The 27,214-nt window shown below is 39.5% G+C and overlaps 1 long non-coding RNA gene across 2 annotated transcripts in view; it reads right to left on the bottom strand.

Annotated features, from left to right (window-relative positions):
- LOC120103512 (uncharacterized) overlaps positions 1-23,855 on the bottom strand; it is a 69,897-nt gene extending 46,042 nt beyond the window's left edge. For both annotated transcript variants that reach the window (XR_005505798.2, XR_005505797.2), the window contains exon 1: positions 23,566-23,855. This is a non-coding gene — a long non-coding RNA (uncharacterized LOC120103512). The remainder of the gene's footprint in view (positions 1-23,565) is intronic.
- Between the last annotated feature and the right edge of the window lie 3,359 nt (positions 23,856-27,214).

Below are 27,214 nucleotides of genomic sequence, written 5' to 3'. Positions count from 1 at the left end.
GGTTCCTTGAAAATTGAAACTTCTAATTGATTCTGATTTTGGCACTATCATAATATAAGATCACACTGTAGTATATGTGAAACAGTATGAAATAAATGACTTTGTGTATCCTAAGTATGTGAATCTAGTTTTTTGATAATCATGTATGGATAGAAGTAGATGAATGTATAAATATATCATATACATGTATTGTTTGTAGTGTACGAGTCACACTTTGTCATAAATACCTTAACCATCCCCACCCACACATATAAAGAAGCTTGCTCAAAGCATCTCAAGGCCATGGTATCAGAAGGATGAATTAATTGTCTTCAGGGATCCGTGGCTACTTCATTGATTTACGACTTCTTTGCACGAACAATTCCAGATTTGGGGATATGTCTTCCAGAGAGGCAGGACTGGCCTGTACCACAACACGTTTCTTCTCATACTTTAGATTCCAACTAATGAAAAAGGGCTGCTATTCCTTTTGTCAGCATGCTGACATGCCTGACTTTATGGTAGCCTCCTGCTGGTAGGCAGAGGCAAGGCTATGGCTCAGCCATGTGAATAGATATGACCTCAGCTAGGTAGTCCTTCCTGTCTCAGTAAAAGAGCAAATACCAGGCTGCTTAACTCTGCAGGTGGCTGTGTCATTCCTGGTTGTTAATATAAAATTTATAAACATAGCATTATGGCGGGGAAAGTTGGATGGGAGATCTTGTATTAGGAAGAATGTGCCTGTAGGGCTTTTCAAAAGAAGAGTATTAAGTTGTTTGTCGCTGTTTTATGGTTCTGGATAGGATGTTTCTATCTAGACAACATTTAAAGATTTATGGTGACATTGGGTTAAAGAATGATGTATTTTTTTTAAATGCTCACGTCACCTCCCTGCTGAGGAAAACTTCTCACAGTCGCTACTGCTTTGGCTGGAAAATCTTTCCTTTAGCTTCCCAGAGCAGGTACAAGACTTGAGAATTTTGGGCTTTCCTAGGAGGAAGCTTTCACTTTTCAATATTCAATAGACAACATGGTTCATGAAACAGCAGATTTTATTCAACATTCTGCTGTGGAGAACAGTACAATATAAGGATCAACGGCTTTAGTTTCAGATACATCACTGAGTAAACTGAACATTTGAGGTTTTTTTGTGTGTGTGGCAGGGTCAGGTGAGGGTGAAGGGGAACACTTTTTGTCTGTGTACAAATGCATGAGTATGTTTGAGTATGTAGGTGTTGGTAAAAGCTAGAGAGCAAGTTCAGATGTCATTACTCATGTGGCACCAGTCAATCTTTCTTGAGGCATACTTGGAACTTATCATAAAGGCTATGTTTGCTGGCTAGCAATCTCTGAGGGGTCTACCTGTCTCTTCTTCCTCAGCGTTGGGATTACAAGTGTATGCCACCGAACCTATTATTTTTTAAAACCCAGGTTATAAAGAGGACCTGAGTCCTCTTGCTTGCTCAACAGGTTCGTTTTCGACTGTGCTTTTCCCTTGGTGTTGCTTCTTCAGCAAATTCCTGGACCTTTTCAGGGATCACCAGGGGAAACATGTAAAGATGCCATTCACATCACCTTTAAAAAGAACTGAAGTTAGCTGGCATTCAAGCATGGAACTCCCCCTGTGTCTTAGATTTATTGCTGTGAAGAGACACCATAACCACAGAAAGTCTTATAAAGGACAACATTTCATCTGGGGTGTCGTACAGTTTCAAAGGTTTAGTCCTTTGCAGTCATGGTGAGAAACATGGTAGCATGCAGGCACTGTGTGTCACAGTGGATATGGCCTGAGCATATAAGACCTCAAAGCATGTCTTCACAATGACACACTTCCTCCAACAAGGTCATACCTTTTCCAACAAGGCCATACCTCCTAATAATGCCACTCCCTATAGCCAAGCACTTAAACACATTAGTATATGGGGGCCAGGCATTCCTATTGGAACTATCACATCCCAGAATTCATTACAGCCTTCGGATTAAGGTCAAATCCTTTCTGGGATGCTCTCAAGACAGAGCACAACTAAGACTCTCCTTGGTGATATTACTACAGATTCATTGGAACCTGTTGCTTATCTTATATATCCTGTCTTTCTCTTTCCTCTTCTAACTCCCTTTTCAGAGACACGGCTCATTTGCTCCACTTCTTACTACTTCTCTTTATTTTACCCCACATCTTTTATACGTTAAACTCCGTTGATTCTGAAACTTAAGAAATAATCCTTCAGTTATATCTCTCTTTTTAACTCTTTGAAACATCCTGTTTTAATTGTATTTCTGTAACCTATATGTGAAATAATTTTGAGCAATAGAATCAATTTGCAAGAGTTTTATAAGTGTCTTAAACAGATGGATTCTTTGACACAGGGTAGAACTTAGAATGGCATGAATATACTCATAAATGAAAGAAAAAAATGAAACAATGGGAGAGTACTCAGATATAGTATAAAAATCTTTACGTTTTCATAATGAAATATATGAAATAATGGAAATTATTTCTGTAAATATATTATGTCCCTTAAGAGGACTCTGCTTAGATTGTTTAGGTCCCACATCTATTTCAGCATCACATGTATCATGTGCCTAACTCCATAGTAATAGAATGAGATAGTGGGATATCCATGTGATGCTCCAATACAGTCCTGTTTGGAGTTAAAGATCAATGACAGAACTCATGTGAAACTATCTTACAATAAGATGAGAAAATATCAATAGTAAGCAAGAAAGAAAACACTCATTGCTGATACTGTTCATACATTATACAAAAGTTCTTATTTCATTTTCTAACTATCAGGTATGGCATGGGCTATCAATCAACACTTTTGAATAAATTTGTATAAATTTAGGAGAGAGAAAGGTCTATGTATGACTAAATGTATAGTCTGAAAAAATATACTATAGGTACTTAGTAAATATTCTGTTGACATGACTTGAATTTTACCAGTTTACAATCCCACCAGCAATGAAGGAGTGATCCTCTTTTTCCACATCCTCACCAACATGTGCTGTCACCTGAGGTTTGATCTTAGCCATTCTGAATCCCAGGGTCGTTTTTATTTGCATTTTCCTGATCACTAAGGACTTTGAACCTTAACCTTAGAACCTCAAGTGCTTCTCAACCATTTGAGATTCCTCTGCTATGAATTCTCTGTTTAGTTCTATACCCCATTTTTTGATTGGGTTGCTTGGTTTCCTGGTGGTGAGCTTCTTGCGTTCTTTATATACATATGTTTTTTAAATATTAAATATATATTAAATATTAACTCTCTATCAGATGTGGGGTTAGTAAACACTTTTTTCCAATCTGTAGGTTGCCAATTTGTCCTATTGCCTATGTCCTTTGCCTTAGAGAAGCTTTCCAGTTGACCAAATTTCTTAATGCTGCAACACTCTAATATAGATCCTCATGCTGTGGTGACCCCCAATCATAAAATTATTTTCGTTGCTACTTCATAACATTTTTTGCTGCCAGTATGGATCAAAATGTAAATACCTGTGCTTTCTGATGGTCTTAAGTGAACCCAATTTAAAAGTCATTCAACCCCCACAAAGGATTGGCAATCCAAAGGTTGAAACTGCCAACATAGGGCTGTGGTTGTTTGAAGAGGTTTTACTCCCACAGACTCATGTGTTTTAATGCATGGCCCACAGGGTGTAGCACTATTAGGAAGTGTGACCTTCTTGGAGTAGGTATGGCCTTGTTGATGTGGTCTTTGAGGCCTCCTATGCTCAAGCTACACCCAGTGTGGCACAGTTTCCTTCTGCTGCCTGTGGATTAAGATGTAGAATGCTCAGCTTATTTTCCAGTCCCATGTCTGCCTGCATGCTGCCATGCTTCCTACCATGACAGTAATAGACTAAACCTTTGAAACTGTAAGGCAGCTAAATTATGTATTTTCCTTTAGAGGAGTTGCCATGATCATGTTGTCTCTTCACAGCAATAAAACCATAACTAAGACATTGTATAAATGACTGCCTATCATTCACATATTTTTCAGCCTCTTTTCTACTATATATTGAAATAGCCACGGTAACCAAACTCTAAGTATACATAAAACTTAGAGCTGAACATTTAAGAACTCTATTGATATGTTTTAAGCCAACAGAAGACAGAATTGAGATATTTGATGGTTAAATTACTCAAATCAAATCAACAGTGCCAGTTAGGAAGTAGAGCTGATGTGAAGACATCATGTGGTAGTGAACCCAAAGGCAGTGAGCTGTTAGAGCAGAGTAATGACCTATAAATCTGCTGACACCAAAGGTAAATGACCTTTGGTGTCAGCAGGAGAGAGGAGAGGTCCCTCAGGGTGGGGAGATGATGTGTATACTGGAGAAAAGGATAGGCAATTGCCCATGAGATGACCATACTTTGTATTCCCAGATTCTGTGTCAGAAACTCATAAGCTCAGTTACCTCAAGAAAATGCTTTCACATTGGTTATCAGTGAAGAAACACTTGACAATCTGTTTAGAAAAGTGATTCTGTTTTGCTGCAGAGTCAAGAAGACTAACAAGTCAGATTAGCCCTCAGAGAACACTGAGTCTCTCAAGTCCTTTGATTTTTCAAGGGCCAAAGGCTTGGTGGTGGCTTTTGTCTCTGTTGCTTTGGCTTTCCCTGAAGTTCCCACCAGGCTAAGATCCCAGGCTCTCCTCTTCTTGCTCATACATAGGCTTTCCATTCCTATTTCATCTCAATGAACAGGTTCCCCACTCCACCATAAGACTTCCTTGCACCATACTGACTTTCATCTTAGCTCTTCTGACTTGAAATTCTAAGTCAACCAAGAGAGTCATCCCTTGCTATCTCCCTGTGTCTTCTTAACCTATTGACTAACTTAAAATATTCTCTGAGTAATAACATTTATAGAACAGAAAATGACATGGTCCTAGGCTCCTGATCTATCCTCCAAAGTAGCTTGAATTCTAGTGAAGATAAGCAGAAGTATGTATAATTAGTCAAGACAGAAAATGCAGAGGGAGGACCAGATTGCTCTCTCTAGATAGCTAAAGGAAACTGTTGTGAACGATGTGACATTGACTTGAGATAATGAATGATAGGTGAGGTTTTAATACCCAGGAGAATGGGGGACGAATTCACATGTGCAAAAGCTGCATTTATATAAAATTACAGCAAGAGCCTTGGAGTCAGCAGGCTGTTGGTACAGAAACATGCCCTATACTAGCAGCTTACTCAGAGAGAGCTACCTTGTTTTAGGATCAATGGTCTCTGCTGGTTACATGTACATCTAATTGCAACTTTTCTCCCCATTTGCTACACAGAGCAGGAAGCTGACGTCCTCCTGCATTAGCTAGAGCAGAGACAGAGCTCTGGCAGGTGTTCTGTGAGTCTGATCTGTGAGGGTCTATTGAGAACCTGCAGAAGAAAGCAGGAATGATTTCATCGGACAAGCATGTGGCTGCACGAAGCAATCTGTTTTTGTAGGATGATGTCCCAGACTAAGAAGGGATGGGCCACTATGTGGTACAAACCCACGGGGAACAGGCTTACAGCTGCCCCATGTCTCTAGTAATCCACTGACGTAGATGGAGCGAACTCTACTCTTCAGCTTACTCATAAGCTGTGGCCACGAAACCTAACCTCGGTGGGTAGAGGCACCACAATTTCATTGGGACTACTGCCAGCTACGTGGTAACTGGGTCAGGCAAGTCCTGCCTTTGCTGAAACATTTAAAATGAATAGAGCCGATTACGTTTTCCCCCGTTCTCTTTCAATAGACTCATGAGTTCACTTTCAGAATTTCTAAGCTGCGTACATTTTGAGAATGGTTCTGGAGAAATTCATGGTTTTGAGTAAATAATTGGGAAAGTCTTTGCCTGTAGTTCTTTATTTTGGTTGCAAATGGATCCATTGGTCAGAAAAATAAATCTTTATAGCTTTATGCCATGTTTTCCCAACAGTTGATATTCGTGCTAAAAACATCCTTAGTAATAAATTCATGCTAAATGGTTGTACAAACAATGGACCAGTGGAGCTGTTTCAGGCTCCTTTATTTTAAAAGCCTTCCCTTCATTGCAGATGCCCCATACACCCATTCTGAGATCAGGTTCAGTTCCTGTTCTGAGGTCCTGTGATCTGCACTCTCCAACCCCCACCATGTTCCTTGTGTTGCTAGGGAGAAGAGATACTGTATTCTTTGTTGTCTACTCTGACCAGACTGGTATTTGCTTTGTTGCCGCCAAAGAATTATGTTTCTGTCAGCCCGGTTTTCTTGGCTTTGGCAAATCCTGGTTATATTTCTCAATTACAAAGTCATGACTCATCTTGTAGCATCTCCTGATTTAAAATTAGCCCAACAGATTGGATTTGTTAAACTGAAAACAGCAGGGAAGGATGAGAGATCCTTCATAATGACAATCCCTGTTATTGGTGGAGCCTCAAGAAACTTGTAAGAAAATGCAGAGAGATTGTAGAAGAAGAATTTTAACTCATCAAGAAGTTTGACTGTTTAGTCTCAGCAGGATAAGTAATTACATTTTGTAAAATCCCAAGGCCTGATTATCATGTTTATTGAAACAGTTTTGAACTAAGTCATGATAGCAAATTAGTCATTAATATGACACTTGAATAAAAAGGTGCAATTTAATTTTCATATGGCATGTTTGACACAAATGAGAGGGTCCCCAGTCATGCTCAGAAACCAGACGTATCCAATCTCTGTTCTCTGGTCTTTGTGGCCAGAAAGAAAAGAAGAGGGACTAGATCATTTTACCTCAGCTTTTCATTGTTCTAAAAAATATTTAAAAGGCAACACTTGTTGTTTCTTTTCATATTGCTAATCAAGTGGCTCTCCCATTTCAAGAAGACAGATGCAATTCCCCATACACTTGGATGGGAAAAGCAATCAAATTTTGGCGAAACCAGGAGCGCTGACAAAATTCTCCCTTCTGGTCATCAAATGATTGCTTCACTTTTTTCCCCCACTCAAAAGAGACTTATCCTCTGGCTCAATGCCTTACTCTTTCATCTCAAGAAGGGTACCATCTGAAATACCACACATTCATGTCCCTTTCTTCACCAGGTTTGAAGATTGTTTCTTTCAGTCCAAGAATTCCTGTACAGTGTAGCAATCGGATAGGGCAATAGCTGTTATCAATGCTGTTTTGCTGGAGCAAAAGTGAGGATACTCATCAGTCGCTGAGATGACAAGACTGTTAGCCACCTGGGATGTTTTTAGTAAAGAAGATTTTTTCTTCCTTAGGTCCTGACTCTACTTTCTTAAGGGAGGTCCTCAGTGTTTATTTTGTCTGGCCTCTGCATCTGTTGTCTGAGTGAGGCTTCATTTTTATCTTTGTAGGTCATTTCAGATATAGCATAACGTTTGGGGGTCCCATTGCTTTCTTAGACACTGCCCCACTATTTCTGTATTTAAACTATTTGGTTCTTTCCTAACACTAGCACTATGCTAAGTGTTGCAACAATTAACATCTTCATGCCTCACCCCGAGTCTTAGAACCATTATTTTATTAAATCCATAGTATTTTTCTCACATCTCTCTGAGTGATTGTTTTATCATTGCCTCCTTCCTTGCCTCCAACATTGGTATCCTTAGGAACATCTCTCAAAAACTTTCTCACATGTGAACAAATGGTACTTGTGTATCTTTTTGGGGCTGATACGAACTTTTGGTACCAAATTTTATACCATCCATATTATGTAAGTTATGATGCCATGACAAAACATATATAAAATACCATGTTAACCAAGACCTCATTGACTCAGTTTCTCCAGGATCAGGTGGGATTAATGCATTAGGCACTTGGTATATTTCATAAATAGGTTAATTTTAACGTAGAGTAAAGGTACTAAGTAACTCATTCTAAAACATGTAACCAAAATTGAACATAGATTTTTTTTCCTGAACTCAAATCTCATGTCTTTTATGTTTTTGTTCATTGTTCTAAGGTGTGGTTTTCTATAGGGAGCATTGTACTTTAAAGAAGTGCTTACAGAGTGCCCACATGGATACAAGTCTCCTAGATTTCTTTTTAAAATGTAATTTAATGTTTTTTACTTAGTTACATTACATTCCACTCACTGCTGATCACCCTTTCCAAAATCCTTCCCCCATTTTTCCTCCCCTTCTCCTTTGAACAAACGCTCTCCCCCTACTGGGTACCTGCCCTACCCTGGCTCTTCAAGTCTCTGCAGGTCTAGGTGCTTTCTCTCCCACTGAAGCTCAGCATAAGAGAATTTATCCCACAAACAGGCAACAGTTTTGGGGATAACCCCCCTTCTAGTTGTTTGGGACCCACAAGAAGACCAAACTGGACATCTGCTATAAATGTGCTAGGTTCAACCCATGTTTATTCTTTGGTTTCACTTGGATATCTTACTAAAACCCAGAGTCTGCTTCCTGGGAATGGATTTGAGGTTCTAAGTTTATTAGATCAGATGATGCTGCAGCTGCTGCTGCTGCTGCTAGGGGTGGTTGTGGTAGTGGTGGTGATGATGACTGTGTTGTTGTTGGTAGTGGTGCTGCTGCTGTTGCTGTTGCTGCTACTCCTGCTATTGCTATGGTGATTTTCCTAGAGCAGCTTTATAGTGATCAAGGACAACAATGAAAGATCTTGCAGATGTGAAACTATTCAAAGCAGCATCTTTCTGATTACCTAGAAAAATGCTTTTAAATCATATTAAGCAAAAAAATATTTTGAAAAGGTAATGAATGATAGGCATATTCCTGATTACTGTCATTAAGAGATTAGATACATATTAGTTGTGAATGTTATTTTGACTTTATGTTGATAATGAAGAGCGTTAACAAGCCTGATTCTTTGGACTCTTTAGGCATGGTTTTACCCATATAGTTTGGAATGAAAAGGTCAAAGGGTCCTAGGCAAAAATGGATTGAACTTTTGGTAATGTTTAGGCCAAAACATGTATGGTTATAAAATATCTCTTTATTTTAAATTTGATTGGATTTAGAGACTATGAGAAAGAATGTCTTTATTGAAAAGACCCTTTTTAGAGTTTATTCTCCCCAGACTTAAGGATAGAATTAATTCCATACCAAGAGGGAAAGGCTATCTTGGCTTCAGATCCAGAGCCTGAGATGTCCAGCTATGTAATTTTCAAGGATTTTCAAAGAGGAATTGCCTAATGCACTCATAAATTTACATCAATAAGAAGAACACTTTCATGTAAGTGCCATTCTTAACATGGGAGCAGCAGAGGGCTGTAAATCAGAACAAATAGAAACTTGCATTGGATTCCACAGATCAACTGAGTCCAAGAGCCACTCAATGATAGCTTTAAAAAACATTTATTTTTGTTGATTAAATTTGTTCTTTGACAACTGCATACATGTAAATAGAGCACTACATTTACTATTCTCCCATTCTCTCCTATCTTCCTCCAACTGTGGTAATTTCTCTCTACTCTGTCTTACTGTTCCCTCTCTCTTTTCTTCATTCCTGTCCCTTTCTTTTGATTTATGACCCACCAATTTGAACTATGACTGTATATGTGTCAACAAACTTGGAAATACCCTTTGAAGCCTCATGTTCTCATTATTGGATACACGATTGAAGATGCTTTTTGTCCTTTCCCTATAATGTATTAATATCCAGTACGTCAGTATGGGAGGGTAAGGCCCTGTGAGCCCATTCCTGATCCAGAATTGGATATCAACAGGCTCAGATACTGTACAGATTCCTCAGTTGTTACCAGCCCATATTTGCAATGAGTGTGTCACGTCCTGAAGATAGTATTTCATAGTCCTTGTCTTCCGACTCTTACATTCTTTCCACTTCCTCCTCTACAGTGTTCCCTGAGCCTCGGTGGGGCAGTATAAATGTACTGTTTAGCGCTCAGCACTCAATCTTCATTTACTCTAAGCACCTTGAGCAGTCAATTAAACTCTGCATTCACTGTTGTTTACTGCTAAGATAAGTATATCTGATTAAAGGTGAGGGTTGTACTTGTCTATTGGTAAGTTTTTAGAATAAAGTTTAGTGACACATCTATTAAATAAAAAATAGTTCTTAGTTCTCCCTTAGATCCTATGGTCTTCCCACCATGTTTTTGTTTGTTTGTTGTTTTGTTTGTTTGTTTAGATAGGGTTTATAGTAAGTACAAAGCACGTATTCTCTCTTTGAGAGTATGCCAGAATTCTGGTCATGTCACCATTGTGCCAGTTGGCACGTCTTGCTTGGAAGGTCGATATTACAGTTCATAGAGTTGATAGGTAGATCAGTAATGCCTTATCTTTTCCCATAGCCTGAGTAGCCAGCAGGGAGGAAGCTTCCAGATCAGTCCTGGCTTGATTATGTATTGCATCCCAGGGGTGTGATATCTTTGGCCACAGGATTTGTCATCTAGTTTCAGTAAGCAACAAATAAAAATGCCTATAGCCTTTGTTATTTCAGTAAAGCAGGAAGCTACAAAATTAACATGCAAAATTCTATAGCCTCCCTATACATCAATGACAAACTAAAAAGGAGATCAGAGAAACATTCTGATTAACCTAATACCTTGAAATAAATGCAAAGAAGTTAAAGACCTAGACTTTAAAACACAGAAGAAAGAAATAGAAGAAAAACTCTAAAATATAGAAATACCCCTCCCATGCTCATTAATACACAAGATTAATATTATGAAAATGGCCAACATACCAAAATGTAGCTACAAATTCAATGCAATCTCATTCACATTTGAACTCCATTCTTCCCAGAAATAGAAAAAAAAATCCAAAAGTTCATTGAAAAAAAAAACACAAAAGATTCCACATAGGCAAAACAAACCTAAACACAGAAACAGTCACACAGATTAATAAAATAGAATGGACAGCCAGATATCAACCCATACAAATAAAGCTACTTGATTTCTGACAAAGAGTTATAAAAAATACACACAATAAAATCAAACCTTTCCAACACACTGCAAGATAGAAGAATGGGTAAGCTTGTTAAATATGCTTCTAGTCACTTAGGAAATAATATCTTTAAGGTACAAGAGTTTAGAAAGCAGATGTGTAGCTAAAAGAAAGAGGCACGGTTATTTGTAAAAACATGCCATTCACCATCTATCAATGTGAGTTCAAAACATGGTCTGAGCAGCCTATTTACCTTCCAGACCCTAAAGCTGGATATTTCCCAGACATTCTAGAGAAGGTTACTTAGAGCTATGACTGTGCAGGAGAACTTAACTGGTCTGAGATCATAACATGGGCATTGATGTTGGCTTTGTAAAGTCAGCAATCTGCCTTCCATGGATTTTCTCACATCTTTTCACAGACCACCATGTCTCCTGCAATAATTCAATAAAATCCCAGATCCACGGCTGGAAACTATGGTGTTGAATCAGGTCACATTGCACAAAGCTTTCCTGTTATTGCAAGGAGCCAGTCCCTTGGGAACTTATGGCTGGGAGTTTGTATTCAAGGCTGCCTTATCAGAACAATGGTATTGTTGTGATTTTCAAAATATTTGTTAACATATTTTCTGATTCTTGCTGTGTTCAGGCAAGCTTTGTAGCCCCACTACTTAGAAACTGCCACTTAATTTAGAAAGAAATCGAAATCAAGATGTGTGTGTGTGTGACGTGTGTGTGTGTGTGTGTGTGTGTGTGTGTGTGTGTAAGATATTTATTCCTCAGACTAAACCTCCTCCCTCAGATATTTGTACACTTGTAGTCAAATTGAGGTGTGGAGAATGCCAGAATTGACTGGTATCTAACAGTCCCCTGATCAATCCAATTCTTTTGTTTTGTTTAGTCACAAGGAAGGTGTTAGCTGAAAGTTATAGATTACAAGTGTTATCCAAGAATTCTAAAGAGCCATTGTTCAGGACTTCTGTGTCATTTAAGGAAGGGTAGTAAACTCAAGGAAATAAGATCTCATGGAAAGCTGAGCAACTGACTCTACTTAGAAATTATCTTGTTTACTCTGTTTGGGGGATTGTACAGTGATACATGGTAAACAAAGTTATAGCTGTACATGGGAGGCTTCTCATTTCAATCCTTCATCTGTTCTCTGTTCATTCACTTAGCCCTCAAAAACATAGAAAATGAATACCAGAGCAATGCCTCTGGAAATAAAGAGGAAGGTAAAACTCTTTATTGGGGGCTGTTGAGATGGCTCAGTGGTTAAGAGCAAAGCATACTGTTCTTACAGATGACAGAAGTTCAGTTCCAAGCACCCATGTCAGACAACCCACAATTGGATAGATAGATAGATAGATAGATAGATAGATAGATAGATAGATAGATAGATGATAGATAGATAGATAAATAGATAGCAAAAAAAACAATTTTTTTCAAAAATTCACTTTTTGAAGTGTTTTCTATGTAATGCTAGGTCAACCCCTATTCAAACTTAAAAGTAATGGAAAAGCTCATACAACTGCATTATATAGAGCCATGAGTATAAAACAACAAAATGAAAAGAGATTGAAACTCAAGGGAAGAGAAGCAGATTTCAGCAGCTCTATTGAACTCTCTGACCCAACCAAATGTTTCAAGGCACTCTCAGGGGTCCTGAGTTACCCAACCTATCAGATTTCTGTCATTTGCTTACAGAAGGTGGAGAGCTTATGTAAACTATTTTCTTCCCAAATGCACAGTTGATTTTCAGAACCTAAATGAGGATTTGCAAAAGATTCAGGAGTAACAGCAGAAGAATGTAAAGAACACCTAAGAAGGCAGCCTACCCTACATGTCATAATCCCACTCATTTTTCCTACAATCAGTTGTTTCTCATTAGCCAAGACCCAGTCAGTACTCCTCAGGACAACTTTTCAAAAGCCATCTTACTTTCTTCCTGTTCCAGCTGCTGGCCTGGTCTTCCTTCAGCCTTCCTTATCCATGACCTAACCACCTGGGGTTACCTGTGAGTCTCCACATCCAGGGCAACTCTGTTCTCAGACCACTCCACATCCTGGGTAGCTTTTACTCTGCATCTACTCTGAAGTGCTTTCACCTTTGATACACATTCTAAGGCTCTGTGGCGCTTCCCCGTCACATTATGTACCATAAGCATAAAGAAAACAGCGGGTACACATTCCAGGGTCATCCTAATGACTCTGTACTTGAGATTCTCCTAGCCAGGGCAAGGAAAGCAGTATGTCATGATACTTTGGAAACTAGAAAAGGAGTTCCTAAAGATCCCTCTAGTGACTCAGTCTCTGCTCCTTCTAAGTCCCAGAAGCATACCCATGACTTACTAGTGGAACTGTGCCCGTGCCTTTAGAAAACAGCACTTTCTTTTCTAAGACAAAAACCAATGAGTCATCACAAACAATAACATCATTTGGACCAGAAATGATGCAAACATTTAGCTAGCTATGAAGGCCAATATTAGGAACCATTTGGTGTACACTTGCTTATCTTTATTATGAATTTACTCATTTATTTAGATTTTATTTTAGGCATGGGCTGCATACTAATTTTATATTATCAAGTGTATTTATCTTTATAAAGAACGAATCATTTTTCATGTGTGTGTGTATGTTCTTATGTGTGCAAATTCCTGTGTACACAAAGGTTAGAGTAAACTTCAGCTGTCATTCTTGAGTCACTCACCCCTGTTCTCCCATTGGTGTTTTGGGGATAGTCTAGGCTGGTAGGCCAGTCAGTCGCAAGGATTCACCTGTGTCCAAAGCCACAGAGCTTGGATTATACATGTGGGTACCAGAACAGTTTTCTTCTATGGACTCTGAACATGGTACTGGGTTCTTAGTGAATAGAGGGCAAGTTCTTGGTCAACTGAGCCATTTCAAACATCCTCAAAATTTTGACTGCACTAATTTTCTGTAGCTTTCGTGTTTTCTATTTTATTCATGTTCACTCTTTTCTATTTTCTTCCTTCCATGACTTTTGGATGTAGCTTGTTCTTTTCCCAGTTCCCTAAAGTATGAAAATAGATAGTTGACTGAGATCTTTGTCGGATTTAATGTAAACCTTTTCTGTCGAGGTCTGATACTTATTTGTTATTCTTGAAGACTCTCATTGTTTAACAATGAAACTTAGATTTAAAAGCTCTTTCTCAGTAGAGACAGCCTTCATCGCTTGGTAATGTGGTCCTGATGTTTTTCTTTAGATTCCTTCATGCTTTTGGATGGAATGTTAGCATAGTCTGCAACATCTTGGTTTTTGTTGGTTCTTCACTTCTTCAGAGCAATACATTAGCATTTGTGTTGCAGGAAATGCTAGGTGACAAATGGCTAAATCTGGAGGGTACTTCTTACTTCCTTTATTTAAGGGCTTTCTGCAAACAATTGATGGATGTCATCCTTCTTAGAGAGATTAAAAAGTCTGCAGAATTTTCTAGCTCTTTGCAGTCTCAACTATGGAAGAACAATGATACCTTCAGTCCAAGAATATACCTGCCCTCCCAGAACCCAAGTTCATAACTCTCAGATTGATATTCTCAATTCACTTCCTCTCTTCAGTTTTCCTTGGTCTATAAGAGGATTACCACATACTTAACAGCAGGCCTATTTTGCCATGGATCAAGATGCCTTGAATTCTGGGAAAACCTTGTTTGTTTTTCCCACCACTGACTCACACCTTAGAACCCTATCTGTCTTCACCCAGAGAATCAGCCGCTAGTTCAGTGGCTATACATTTCTCATAGAAAAGTTTAAAGTTTGTGTTCATGAAGTCGGCTTCAATGAGTTTCTGATACTCAGTACCTGGGGGAAAATATTCAGTTTCATTTTGATATAGCTCACCATTCAGGAGGTAGCAGAAAAAAAACTTAGTGTCTGCCTTTACAACTGTATATTTGTTTTCACTACTGCTTTGAATAAATAATTACCACAATATAAATCATATAAATTTCTACCATTTTTCTTTGTGGAGTCACATTTGTCACAAATGAACTTGCAGCTATATCCAACTCCATTCTTGACTTTCTTGTCTATCTTCACAATGGAAATGTAATCATTTTATCTACTATGCTGTGAAAATTCCTGCTGTTGAGGCCAAGATATACCTTGGCGGTTGATGGTATATGCAGCATGTGCAAGGCAGGCCTGTTTAATCTCTGGCACCATAGATTAATGCAAATAATCTGAGTCTAATGCATATGCATAACTTGCTCCAAACTTTCAGTTCATTCTGGTCTGACTGCAGAGTAGCAAAGAATGGTCAGGCCTCTCGACTTGGATTCAAATTTATCCTTATCATTCCCAAAAACTTCACTTTGTGTGCCTCAAAGGATAAGTGGCTAGAACAGTGCTTGTCCTTTGCCTGTCACTATCGCTTGCTTCCCAAGTTGCAAGATGCCAGGGGAGGTTTTGGATTTTCTTCTGCTGATTCTGAAAACTGGGCAAGAGAAGGATATTTTGTTCTCTGAGACTTCTTGAAGGAGAGTAGTAAACACAGATGGCATCTTCCATCATTACATAGTACAGAACCTACCCACTCAAAGATAATTCCTTTACTTCCTTTTGTTCTAGTCTGCACGTCTATCCCAAAGTACTTTCTCTTCACAAGCATTTTATGTTCCAACTGCTATGAATGGTTTTGCCTTATTATTTTTATCTGAACATTGGTGTCTAGGAAGAGAATCTGGGTATTTATTGATGGTATACACTTCCCTATCTCTCACCTTTCATTTTCCAGTGTCACCTAACAATCTTTCTGGCATCTGTGGAGTATTGCTCTCTCCTCAGTACTGTGGACTAAGTATTAAAACAACCAAAGACAACAGACACCTCTTACAGTATAAAGATCCATGCTTTGTTCTCCTTTTGTCTGGAAAAATCGCTGATGCTTTTTTCATGTGGGCAATTGCTGCTGGCCCATTGTGTGGTCCGATGTGACATTCCTTTTGTTCCACCCAACCCCTTACACGTGCCAGTGAAGTGGCCAGAGTATATACCCATTTGGCAATGGCAGTTTGCTCAAGAATAAACACATCACTCAAGTGAATAACTTGGAGTTGGCCATTGTAGTTGATTTTAATCTGCCTGGAATAGAAATTTACCCTTAATCAGAAGTCATACACAAAAAAATTATGCAAGCATGGAGTTTATAGTAGCCTCATCCTTGGCAACATGAAGGAAACACATTGCTGGACAAAATAAATTAAATAAGAAAGCATATAAATATAAAGTGACAAAAATAAATTAGAAGACATTGAAACCCAAGGCTTGGGAAAAGAAACAGATTTCAGCAGCTCTACTGAACTCTCTGGCCCAATCAAGTCCTTTAACCCATTCTCAAGGGGTCCCTGTTACCTGGTCAATTAGATGTTTGTCACTTTCTAACAGAAGGTTCAGAGTTAGTACACACCTCTTTTCTTCCCGAGCGCATAGCTAATATTCAAAACTGAAATGAAGCTTTACAAAAGGTTCAGGAGTTACAGTAGAGAATTTAAAGGACAACCTCTAATAAGGCTGCCATATTGTAATATGGGACATGTCATAATATCATTCTGTTTAGATTACAATCAGATGCATTTCTTTAGCCAAGGCCCATTCATTTCTCTGGACAACTCTTTCTAGAAGTCAGGTCTCAGCTGTACCCTAGTCTTCTTACAATACTGCACCTGTGACCTAAATGCCCTTGGTCACCCAAGGGTCTCCACATTCACAGTTAACTTCAGTATCTTATGCTCCTAGTGTAACTCATCTTGGCTATCTTTTACTTTATGTCCACCTTGAAGTTATATTTAATTCCAGCCATGATTACAAATATGACGTCCCTCCCTCTAAATCTTCGGCCAACATCTCTGTGTGTATTTCTGTTGGATTTAGCTTATTTATATTTGATGGTTCTGACTGTTCTTCTGGATGGCTCTCCGAGAGTTTCTATGTCTACTCTACTTATAAGCAAATTCTCCCAGAGCTGGGATGATGTGGGCTACTGTTGGGTCCAGTTGCACAGCTTAAATCTGTCATTTCACTGTCAGTGCAAGAATTGCTCATTTTAGTGAAATTGGCCACAGCTTTCAAAGAAAGTAACTGGGCCAAATCTCCTGGCTCCTTCCACTGGACATTCAGTTGAAATACAGAATCACACATGCTAAGGTTCAGGTGGCAAAAAGATAATACAATATATCATTCTAAAGCTGATTGCTTCACAAGTGGCCTTTCTTTAAATGAATAGTGTTTTCTCATAAAGGATGTATGGGAGCTGGGGGTCCTTCTCCTACATTTTATGCTGTCCTATAAAATACACTATGTAAGTGTAGGAGACAAAGGAAGACTTTGCGGTGGTTTTGTGCAACTTAGTAGAAGACCCCTGATACCTTGTATATATGTCCATGTAATCACATGCCTGTCTACACAGCCAGGATCTCCCCATTTGCAGACTGACCAGCTGCTATTTGTACATGGAGGCTTGCATGTGATATTCAAATGTAGATGCTCAGACTAGGTTGAAGTGTGATGTTTTCAAAACACTCTCTTGATAACTACTGGGAAAGATGAGTCATTTAAAGAAAAATCCTGAGTAGAATAGAAATCTGCAAAGCTTCCCTTTGAGCCTTATTTCCTTGGGGCTTATGCCAAATCCCTACCCATGATTCTTTTCTTTCTTTCTTTTTTTAAAAGTAATTTGAATTCCGTCACTTTTGCTCTTATATTTATATTATTTACTTCAATGCCTTCTTCACATGTAAAATTCTAATATGCAGTTTTAATGTACAGACCCTACCCAAAAGAATTACCTGTGATAACCTTTCTGTGAAATTTCTTCAGGTGATTTATTGTGTGTTTATTATATAACGATTTGGTGAGTAGGGTTTGTGAGGATATATTCACTTGCTACTAAGGCATTGCTGAGCACACAGTAGTTGATCAGAATCTCTGACAGGACAAGCCATCTAGGAGAAAGAAGAGGCAGCCTTCTCTTTATCTCATCTTGCTGTGCAATTGGCTGGCCTTTCTCCAGGGGCTCCACCTTTCTTCTCTAGACACCCTCTTGCAGAAGAGGTTATTAAATCCCTAAACCCAAGACCATAAATAACTTTTCAGAGTAAAAATAAATCTGTGTTTCATGTGAAGCTTGTTATTTCTGAGAAGGGGCCCAGTATTTCTGGAAATCACATAGTAAGAAATAAGGGAAGTGTCTTCAGTAGAATCACATGAGAGTTTCACATCGGGGTCTTGTCAGTCCTCACTCAAAAGATAATTCAGCAGCCAATCAAATTCAACAACCTTGGTGGCTACAGCCATCAGCACAGAAAATTCATTTTCCTCTTCCCTCTTGGGGTCTGGACTTCCACAGCCTAGATGTCATTTTTCTTGAAAATTTCATTTTCAACTCAGTGAAGGAATAATAAAAACAATCTCTGAATAAAATTGAGATGAATGGACTTTTCTCCCCCATTGCCTGTTTTTAGTTTCCTTGGAACATCCCTTGTTCTCCCTGGTGACCCAAGCACAGTATTATGTAAAGGCAGCTACTTACCAAAAGGGGCTGGAAAGGTGGCTCAGTGGTTAATAGCACTTACTGTTCTTGCAGAGAACCTAGGAACCAAACCCAGTACACACACAGTAGATTAAAATTGTCTATAATTCTTGTTCTAGGGAGTCCAATGGTGACCTCTGCAGTCACCAAATACAAATTGTACAGATATATATGAAAGTAGAAATGCATATATCTACAATTTAAAGAAAAAATCTTATTAAAGTGGTTGGTAGAGTGACTTAGATTTAGCATCTTAAATCTCAGGGGAGGGTGATAGATATGATGAATACATTGAAGAAAATTCTAAATGAATTCATAAAGACATTGAAAAAGATGTTCAGGGTTTTCACAACTGAGGATCATAGATAGATTTCTTGTTTCCAAGTTCTAAGAAAATTGATATCCAAAGTCAAAAGCATCCTGTTTTGGAGGAGTGTAAGAATGCTCTGAATGGAAAAATGGATACTACTCAGTCAGCTCTGGAAAGTGTTTGGTAGACTCTAAGTCTGCATATTGAAGTGATGTTTATACAGTTTGTCTACGAAAAATTGCCATGAAATGATATTAACTCCATGGGAGAATAATTAAAGGCTGCTAATTTATTTTCAAGTATTGAAGAACATTTGTCCTTGAGTTGATGAATACTGAACAGTTGTTCCATGTCTGGGGCTGAAGACATACTGGTCAAGGATGCTTTCAGTATCCCAACTTCCTTTCAATAGTTCTATACATATACTACCTGACTCACCAATAACCATAATGTCTATAGCATTAATCCAGTCAATGAAGAAAATACTATACCAGTCACTGGAATTTCTATTGAATCATGATTGATCATACTGCCCAGATCATCTTTACTCTGTGCAATATTCTCATTCTATTTGGGTTTGGATCCTTGAGGGGAACTTAGAAAATCCCTAGGATTTTCTGGATTTTCAGGGCATGTAGTAGTGGGGGGCTCCCTTACCTAGGCTGAGGGTAGTGTTGACTAAGTTATGACCCATCCTTTCAAAGGGATCTCCTAGTGCATGGAATAACCTTCTAACTCTACCTGGCATATAATATAATGTATGTGAGTGCTCAAGTCTTATAGATGCACAATAAAGACATCTGCATGCTATATTAGAAAGAACAAAAAGTGGTTAGTGGGCTGTGGAATGATGGTTTTCTAGGCAAATTTCCTCCACAGCACCCTTGTGAAAAAGCTTAACACTGTGACATACCATTGTAAAACCTGAGCTGGGGAGATGGAGATAGGAGGATTTCTGGGTGATGACACACACCTATGTATTTTCTCAGCACCTAAGGTGGTGGAGGTACAGATAGAAGTGTTGGGAGTTCAAGACTCTATCTTGTTGCATCCATGTTTGAGGGCAGCATAGGATATATGAGATTCTTTCTCAAAAATAAAAAGGGAAATAAAAACAAATATGCATTTATATTCCAACTAAGTCTAGCATCTTCTAGCTGGAAGATGATTAAGAAATAACTCCTCTAGGCCGCACAATATTTATCTGTCAATAGAGGGTCATGATATTCTTGATAGTTTCAAGTTTTATATGGTAAGTTTAAAAGACATGTCACAGATATTTCAGTTCATCGTTCTTAGAGAAAAATCCAATTGCAGAACATGTGAAAAATTTGCTGTTTACAGGAGTGGAGCAAAAAAGACAAGACCCTATTTTTTTTGCAGCCATGGTCAGACCACTCTACCAGGATGAGTGCACTCTGGAAATCAGTCTGGAGGTTCCTCAGAAAATTGGACATTCCACTACCTGAGGACCCAGCTATACCTCTCTTGGTCATATACCCAAAAGATGCTCCAACATACAACAAAGACACATGCTCCACTATGTTCATAGCAGTCTTATTTATAGTAGCCAGAAGCTGGAAGGAACCCAGATGCCCTTCAACAGAGGAATGGATTCAAAAAATGTGGTACATCTGCACAATGGAGTTCTACTCAGCTATCAAAAACAATGACTTCATGAAATTCATAGGCAAATGGATGGAACTAGAAAATTTCATCCTGAGCGAGGTAACTCAATCACAGAAAAACACGTTTGGTATGCACTGATTGATAGGTGGCGATTAGCCAAAATGCTCAAATTACCCAAGATGCAATCCACAGACCACAGGAAGCTCAAAAAGAAGGATGACCAAAATGCTGATGCTCCTACTCCTTCTTAAAGGGGAAAATATCCATAGGAGGGGATATGGAAGCAAAGTTTAGAGCAGTGAATCAAGGAATGGCCATTCACAGCCTGGCCTACATGTGGCCCATATATATACAGCCACCAAAACTAGATAAGATTGATGAAGCTAAAACATGCATACAGAAAGGGACCGGATATAGATCTCTCCTGAGAGACACATCCAGAGCATTTCTTTTTTTTTTCTTTTTTCTTTTTCTTTTTTCTTTTTTTCGGAGCTGGGGACCGAACCCAGGGCCTTGCGCTTGCTAGGCAAGCGCTCTACCACTGAGCTAAATCCCCAACCCCCAGAGCATTTCCAATACAGAGGTCAATGCTAGCAGCAAACCACCGAACTGAGAACAGGATTCCCTTGGGGGGGGATTAGAGGAAATATTGAAAGAGTTGAAGGAGCTTGCAACCCCAAAAGAACAACAATGCCAACCAACCAGAGCTTCCAGGGACTAGACCAATACCGAAAGATTATACATGGACTGACCCAGGGCTCTAACTGCATATGTAGCATAGAATAGCATTGTTGGGGCAACAGTGGAAGGGGAAGCCCTTGGTCCTGCCAAGGTTGGACCCCCAGTGCAGGAGAATATGAGGGGGGCAGTAAGAGGGATGTATAGGGGGACTACCCATATGGGGGAGGGGGAAGGAATAGGGGCTTATGGACAGGAAACCGGGAAGGGGAATAACATTTGAAATATAAGTAAAGAAATATATCTAATAAAAAAATTTAAAGAAAAAATCCAAAAAGAAAACAACAATCAAATGTGCTTCTGTTTCCTTGGTGTCATCAAAGACAGGGCACAGAACGAGTTCCAGGCTCCAGTAAGGAGTGACGGGGGGAAGGTCAGCATTTGAACTGGGTTCCAGGCTTAAAATCCATACCTGGAGAGGACTATGCTAATCATGAAGGTAGCAGCACGCCTGGCTTCTCTTAAGCTGTTCATACAGATGCAGAGGGCACATAAAACCTTGGGCATAAAAGAGGTCTCTGTTGATCACCTTTCTGCCTCTGGAGTGTGTGTCAGCCCTGCTCTGCTCTCCAAATGCCACCGAGCAGAGACATCAGAAAGAAGCCACCTTCTCATCACATGTTGAGGCTCTAGCTAGAACCTGAGCACAGAGTACTAGGGACTACAGAGAAATGTTTCATATGTATATGTGTATTTGTGTATTTGTGTGTGTGTGTGTGTGTGTGTGTGTGTGTGTGTGTGTGTGTGTGTGTGTGTGTGTAAGGGCCACTACTCTCAAAAGCACACAACAGTTTATAAGTCCACACAGAGAAACAGATTGAAGTCAGGCTCTGGTCTCCAACTGTGTCCACCAAAGAAAGAAGAAATTTAAGCTATTAGTTGGGGAGCTTCCTCAAATGCAGGCTCAAACTGGGTTCCTGTGGTTGAGTTACTCCTCCCACCTTTTTAAAAATGTAGTTGTTTTTTTTAAAGCACCACATTACCTAGAACTGCAGGTATTTTGGAAGAGAAAACTCCTTTAGAAGAAAAGAAGGCCTTTCTTGCATTTAATATTTATAAATATACCCTAGGCAGGTATCACTACCAGCTCTGTTTTCACAAGAAACAGGTTGGATGCTGAAGTGGTTTATCTCACATCACACGGTTCAGCAGAGGCCTGCCTGGCTCTCAGTCATCTGCTTGGCTACTAACATGCACATCCAGTACTTTGTGAAACTACAGGTTGCTTTTTCCAAGTGGAAGAAAGAATGAGAATCCACAGATAGAACTTCACATTGCACCAGTCCTTGACAGTAACTTTCATGTCATAAAATCTACTCTTATCTCCTGGCATTGGTATGACTAATTCAGCTCATGTGTCTCTCTCTGTATGCTCGTGTGCATGTGACTGTACCGTAGATGGCGGAAAGTCCAGTCCAATATCTCTTGTTCAGTACAATACTACACATTCAAGGTAAAACATCGAAGGAACACTGAATCTGGAAGAAAAGTGATATAGACAGGTATGAAAAGAGACACATCTGAGCTAGGCAGATGGCTCAGTGGGTAATAGCATTTGCAAGCTTAGTGACTTGAATTCGATCCCAAGATGCTGTAGTGGAAAGAACAACCTCCACATATGCCATGGCGCACGCACAGACACACAGACACACACACACAGACACACACACACACACACACACACACACACACACACAGTACAATAATAATAAATTGCAAAATTAAGTTTAAAAAGAACAAGGGTACTTTTTAGTTCCAAGAGCTCATCAAATTTGCTTAAGTCATAACATGTAGGCATCTTGACTGGGACAGTAAATAACCATCCTGTACTATGAAGACAAAGAGTGCCAGGAGTAATTTGGGAGATTGAGTCTTATGTCTACTGGGTTGTGGCATCATGAGGAAATACCTGGATTTCTCTAACCTCTCTTCCACCTACCACCCACCTTCTATCTTGCTTCAATAGAACTCTGCCTAGTGTTGGACAAAATTCTAATGTAAGAACCATAATTACTCTAAATTGAAATCACTTGTTGGCCTAACCATCTGCCTCATTAGTCCATGATCTTCTAGATGGATGAGACCTCAAAACTGGGCCCTCCTCATGATAGGCAAGGTGCCATCTATGCAAGAGTGTTTGCTGAATTATATTAAACACATGAAGTAATGTGACTAACTCATTTAATGAATGTCTTGTTATATGTGGGGTATTAAAGCACTAATGGGGTTTTCACCATAGAATTTTGTGGGTACAGGCAGCTGCAAAAAGAAAAGTACTTTGGGAGTTCACTAGACCCACCTAACACCTGGGCAAGGGCTTTAATCTAAGCCATATTCCTCTTCTCCAGGTACACTAGATACACAGTAAGAAACATTTCAGACAGTGAATTACTTCACAGTGTGAAGCTCAAGGGGACTGGTCAAGATCTCCAGGATGACCAGTGAAGGAACATTGCTAATCCTTCCATTTTCCCACCCCTTCTGGCCAGAAGTTGGTGCATCTTTAACTGTATTCTCTCCACTCTTACCTGGACTGTTGTCTCCATCAGCATCCCGCTTCATTCCTCCTTCTGGATGGCCTGGGTGAGAATCAGTCTGTGATTCCCCTCTCCAAGACTAAGGTCCAGGAGCCCTTAGTCAGCCTATGTGGGAGTTGTTTAGCTTCTCGTTCATCCCAAACCAGTCTAAATGAAACATGATGATGTGGTGGCTGTGTCTGAGGATGGATGTTTTCTTTCTTTCACACCTCCTCTCCCTTATCCGCCTGTCTCTTTGGCATTTTCCTCCAGCTTTCTTTCCACAGAACTCAGCATGTGTCCTTTTTCTGGGCTGCTCCCTGACAGTCCTGAGCTGTGTACCCTCTTCAGTGGAGTTCTTGATGAGCTACAGTCTCCTCCTTTCCTAATGCATTGGAGCAAGGGAGCAGTGGAATTCTTCCTACTGTTCTGATTCAAAACAGCCTGTTAATTATGAAGACCACGATGTAAAAGTCAATATAAGTTCTGAAATCTATGAAGGTGGCAGCATTTCTTAGGTACTGATGAGAAACATAAAGCGGTGCAAAGGTATCCTGGAGTCTGTTCATTACCGTGCCCACTGTAGACTATCTTTCATCCCTCTGCTCTCCCTCCAAGGCACTCATTCTTTAATGCCCCCCCTTCATGTGGGTTGGTAGCCTTTGGTGGTCAACCTGTGGGTTCTACAGTGGGTAAAGTGCCATTTTATCTTGACTGTGAGGCATACCATCTTGCACTGGTAACAGGACACAGAAAGCTGGTAAAATCACGCAGTATCTTTCCTTCTGCTATCACCCTGAAGTGATCCTGAAGTTAAAGTCATTCCAAGTATGGAGACCAATGGGGCAATAGAATGAGATATCTCACAATTTTCTAGCTACAGGAATCGGACCTTTCCACACTTGGTCCTACATCATTCTTCTTCTCTTTGGCACACCGTCACTTGAATTTTATTCAGCCAGAGGAGTCCTCTGGGTCTCTATGCTTTTTCCTGTCATGTCTCTAAGAACAAAACAGGTCTTGAAATTTTGTTGTGCCAGACTCTAGAACCCACAGGCTATCATGGATTCTCCTCTCATCAGATGATGGGGAGCAAGAAGAGAATGAATTCACATAGTGCCGAACTTACACTCAGGAAATCTCTCTCTCTCTCTCTTTCTCTCTCTTTCTCTCTCTTTCTCTCTCTCTCTCTCTCTCTCTCTCTCTCTCTCTCTCTCTCTCTCTCTCTCTCCCTCCCTCCCTCCCTCCCCCCTGCCTCCTAGTTTAGATACAGAACTTTAGATTGTCCAAGAACTCTGTCAATAAACATGCTTTCCAGTTATTGAGAGGAGACAACAAGTTTGGCCTTTATCAGGACCCTCCTCACCTCATCCAGGATTATTTTCAAGCATCTTTCAAATAAGAACAAATCTTTACCTACAACTTTCCTGCTATTACTTTTTATAAAGTATTTATGGAAATGCATCCAAGATCCTACTAAACCAGGCCCTCAAGTCATTTTTCCCCTGTAGATTCAGAGTCAAATACATGCCACTTAAGAGTAGAAAGATCAGATGGAGGGAGGGAGCATTGCTTTGGTGGGGAAGATCCTGGCTGGTAACCCCTAAAATTCTAGGAGTGTGCCTTTATACTGAATTTCTTGCCTTTTTTCATTTCCTTTTTCTTTCTGGCACTTTTCCATGTCCTCAAGGCATTTTCTTCAAATGCTTTGTGAAAAAAATTACTGTGCAAATTTTAACTGTTAGCTATCAAATCTTTACTAAGTTTGAAAACAAATGTTTTGAATCAAAGTTTTGAGAGAATAATGGTAGAGGCTCACCTTTTCCCTACTTGCCTTTCACAAAACCATCTTCAATTTCCTACAGAAAGCTGGGAAAGTAAACATCAGCATATTCATTTAATTTCCCTTTGGCTCAGTGGGCCTTGTTTCTAGAAATGTCTCTGATTCCCTCTGACAACAGTACTATCTCTATTTCCCTAATCCTGATATCATCCCTGAATATTCCTTTCGAGCCCTCTCCATTTAAATTATTGCATTTTTCAATGTCTCAGCCACTATTATAATTTCCATTCTGATAGTTCATGGGAGGAGGAGGAAAAAGAGAAGAAGAGAGGAAAGAGAATAAATTTGAGCCTTGAGCCTTGCCCTTGAAACACTTAGCTAAAGAATCATGTGGTCTGTTTATTCGCTTGGCATTCTTAATCACCACAACATACATCTGCTACATTAATTCAGAGGACTCATAAGAAAATCTCTGAATGACTATTTTGAGAACACCTAAACAGCTTCCATATTCTTCCTCAAGGCCCCCTCCTTTTCCATTTATCTTTTCAAAAAGAAGTTTCTCCCACTAGTGGGAGCGGTCAACTTCTTCTAGAACATCTCTAGAAGAGACATCAGTTCTAGGAGCAGTTTTTTCTCTCTAATGGCCATCTATTAGTGAAGGGGTAGGATATGATGGTCTCTGAGTTATCTGGTATAAACTTATGAAAATATGACTAAGATTGAGGTGTCTCAGCTAGGCCAGTATAAGAAAGGATGAAGGTGAGGCCAAGCTCTAAGAGACATGCCTTAAAGGGGAATGCTTTGGGCAGGAGACAGTTGAGAAGAGAGGAGAGTCAAAATTTTGAGCAAAGCATTAAAATATTTCTCAAGATATGACTTGTCCTTCCATTACACAATGTCCTTGAACATGTCCTTTGAAAGTTCAACAAACACAGTCCAGTTTGGTCATGTTCTGTGTTCTTTACACATTGCACAATTCTTGGGGGTTGACTGTACAACTCCTGGAAATTATCACATATTTTGATAGCAGTCCGGTGATTAGTAACCATTCCACTTCAATTGGAATTCTGTAGGCTCTGATGATGGGTTTCTTTGGAACAGCATAGAGAATTCAGTAGAAAATGGCAGTATACTGATGTTACAGTGTAAAGATTATTCTCTGTGCCAGTAGCAGCCTGCCTTGGTTAAAGGATGATTTAGGAGGCAGACCTACAAACAAAAACTTGGGGGATCCTATGTTTTGTTCAGCGTCACCTCCTATCACCCTGGAATTTTTAATGTTCACAGTGTGTACAACTTCAGAAAACTTTAAACCACAAGCATTTTTACCCTTCATTAATCACATTTAATTGCATTTAGTATGAGGTAACCAATGAACCGGGCTTTTAGTCCTTTCTGGTACATGGCAGTCAGTGAAGAATTTCATTAGAAGCAGTCACAAAAGCATGTGTTAGTCTTGAGGATGCAGACGTCTATTGTCACAATCTTAATGAAATTAAGTCATGTAAGATAGTAAAATGGCTTGTAAATTAGTTTTCTTTATAGAAAAGCACGCGAAGTTAGTAGTCTTTCTATATCTGACTTTCATAATCATAAAAAGGATTTCAGGCTCTAAGCTTAAGAAGAACAGAGAGTATATTTATCTCTATTACATTGTCTGCCTGTCACAAGACCTGACTAGTACCTGACTAGTGAGAGACATTTAACTTTAAAGTTACCCTTTTTACATAGAAGAACTGGCATTCACTGAGAAGCAGAAGAGCTGCCAATAGATTGGTGAGAAAGTGGGACATTGGTCAGGGTACGACTAACATGCAATATCCTGTAAGCCATGCAATTCACAAATTGGTACCTGAGCATTTTCCAGTGTCACTG

The sequence above is a fragment of the Rattus norvegicus genome, chromosome 6 (genome assembly GCF_036323735.1).
Source record: "Rattus norvegicus strain BN/NHsdMcwi chromosome 6, GRCr8, whole genome shotgun sequence".
Lineage (NCBI taxonomy): Eukaryota > Metazoa > Chordata > Mammalia > Rodentia > Muridae > Rattus > Rattus norvegicus.
This window is presented reverse-complemented; position numbering and strand designations above follow the sequence as displayed.